This window comes from Corvus brachyrhynchos, unplaced genomic scaffold, assembly GCF_000691975.1.
Source record: "Corvus brachyrhynchos isolate BGI_N302 unplaced genomic scaffold, ASM69197v1 scaffold761, whole genome shotgun sequence".
Lineage (NCBI taxonomy): Eukaryota > Metazoa > Chordata > Aves > Passeriformes > Corvidae > Corvus > Corvus brachyrhynchos.
Window position 1 is genome coordinate 71,408 of NW_008235993.1, and position 3,024 is coordinate 74,431.

Sequence of the window (3,024 nt, forward strand, 5' to 3'; positions counted from 1 at the left end):
AGCAATAGTCCTGCACACACAGACATGGGAGAAAGCACCCCTGGGCAGCAGGAGGCCAGCAAATAGGAACAAACTTCAGGCTTCCCTCAGCTACCAAGGGAAACAGATGCATTGTTAGTGAGCAGAAATTGCCTCATTAAATGGCAAAGAATGCCAGCATCATCAGCAAAGAAAGCTCATGGAGTTAAAAGCAGAACTAAGAGCAAATGCAGATAGCCAGGGCTGCTGCCCACCATGGTACAGCTCTTCAGCACAGAGTGCAGGTGTGAATATATAAATATACATTATCTTTGGGGTGTCTATATGCATAATATATATATCTGCATATAAATGTGTGCACCTGATGCCGTGGGTAACTTTGGTTCATGCTGTTTCTCCCCTGAGGGGAGCTGAGAGATGGGTGCTTGTAAGCAGAGCTGGTTTCATGGCACCCTACGGTGGCTGTGGAACAGCGCAGGCCCCAGGCTGCACAGAATTAGCTTTACACCAGAAAATAACAAACCTGAGATGGAGGTCTTGAAATCCTCATGATGCATAAAAGTTGGCTGAAGTGTCTTTCTTATTAAAATGTGTTCTGGTTTGGCCAAATTTAGAAATGCATCCTCTGAGAGAAGGCACAACCACCCCTCCCCCACCTGGTTCGGGAAAAATAAGTTTTCCTCGAAGGAAAGTGAAGGAGATAAAACTATTTATTTAACAAACACATGGAAAAGGAAAATAATGCTAAATTATAAAACCTTTCGCTGTGGAGGAAAACCTGGGAAAGTGTTAGAGTCCTCCCTTTGGTCTTCTCAGAGCTGGGGCTTGGGCCAGGGCCAGGCCCTCTGTGCCCGGTGGAAAGTCCGATGTGCTCCTGATGTGCTCTGATGTTAAAGCAATCAAGCAGTCCAGTAGAAAAGGGAGAAAATCCGAAATTCCAGGGAAGGAAAAATTCAACTCTCAGTCTCTCTCCGGAGAAAAGGAACTGAACAACTGGCCAAAAGCTGACTGGGAAGCAGCAATCCAGGTGCCTCCTCACTCCCCTGTGGCAGCTGGGAAAAAAATGCTATCTCTGTGTGACCTTGAACAAGCTGCAAACTGCTTTGAAAAAGTTTTGCTCAGTTTTTTTCCTTCTCTCAGGCTCAGTTTAAAGGCATAGAAAGGCACAAGAATTAATTTCTAGGCATAGGGCAGCAATATGGGATACACATCATAAAGTCACCCCAAGACAAAATGGAACTCAAGTTTCCTTGATCTGTGCTTAATATCTGTTGATAACTTTGGAAACACCCATATCTGCCAGATTCTAATCTAATGGACTAACCATAGTTCAGTAGTAACAATATTATTCACACTCAAGCACTGCCCAAAATGGAAGCCTTAATCTCTAACCACATTTCCAAATTATCCTGTTTCATTCATTTTTCACAGAGAAATCTACCACTGAAAAGTTGAAATGTCATCCTTATCAGGTGTGATGACTTTTGCAAAGCTCTTTCAAAGACATTGACATGTCTTCCTTCTCTGATCCACCAGCCTCATGCATTCAGATCCATCTGAGCAGGTTAAAAACGCAGAGGGTAGCCTTCAGTAACATGACTTTTGGCTTTTGTTTGTGTCATAGTTTAACTCTATCAATGTGTCGCAAAAGGTCTCTAAAGGAAACATAAAACGTACTCAGCTTTCTCAGAATATTGGTTGGTCTGTTGTTTGCAAAATAAATCCGTTTATTTGGTGTAAAGGTAAACAGTGGCTGGCATTTACTGCCATCATCAATTACTTTGCACATGATACCTGCAGAACAGAATGAGTTTTGCAGAAAGGGAGGAAGATGAAGGGCTTCCCTCAAGGACATGTCTGCCACACCAATGCTTTCCAGAAACAGATTGGTACTGCAGATGTACTTCATGGTTTTGGGGATTTTTTTGGAGGGGGGAAGGAGGATGGGGTGGAAATATTCCATTATATGACTGTTGTATAATTTCAGTAGCTCAAAACAGAGATTGATTCTAAGAAAAATCATGCAAATGTTTCTGAAACTGGCAGGAAAGAGGAGAAAACACAAAAGATTTCTGTTCTGAGTTAAACCAAGGGGCTGGCGAGACCCATCTGCAGTTTCCACTCCCCAAAAGTGAGAGCCTAAGACGGAAGATACCAGAGCAAGGCAAGCTAAGGAAACATGCAACATGCAATGATCTTCTCCCTCCCAGGCTCCAGTGAACTCACTGAGCCTGCAGAGAAGTCACTGTAGGTAACAGCAGTCAGTGGATTTTCCTCCTACAGATCTGGCTGGAGAAAATTGCATTCACAACTAGTGACACAAGATATTTCATAGGTTAATCATAAAATGTTGAAGAAGTACTTTGGGAAGTGTTTTCCATCTGCCACCTCTTCAAATCCTTTTTTGGAGGAGCAGGGAACAACAAATCTCTGCTCATTCTGTGCCATTGAGGGCTGTAGAGAACCTTGCTGCATTTTTTTCTTTACTCTGTCCTTTCTTTTCCAGACTGCAGCAGTGACAGTCAGACAGTGAGGACTTCAAGTACATTTGACAGCTGTTGCATTTCCGCACGATTTACAAATCAGCTTTCTGCATTCAACACCTTGAGTAGTGGGTGTGTTTAGACTGCAGAAGGCTGTTCTGCAGCATCACCTTCTTTCCAATTTCTACTAAGAAAGCCCTAAAAAAATACAACAACAACAACAACCAGTTTAGAAGGTGATGTTTGCATTTGCTGGTTAATAAAAAGACCCTCCAAACTACACTGAAACTCTGTTAGGCATTACAAATTTCAGCTCTTTTAGCTGTCTTCCCCTTTACCCTTACTGTGATCTGAATCTGCAGTGTGTAATGTAATAGCAAATTGGCAAAAACAAATTAAAAAATAACAACCAACTGAGCAAATGCCCAACTTTACCCTCACTAGTCCCTGCCCAAGGAGTTTATTTTCAATCTACATGATAACAGAAAGAAGCCCCTGCAGATGGAAGCAGCAAAGAGGTGCAAAGACAGCTTGACTGTGTGTTTTTAAGCTGATAACAAAC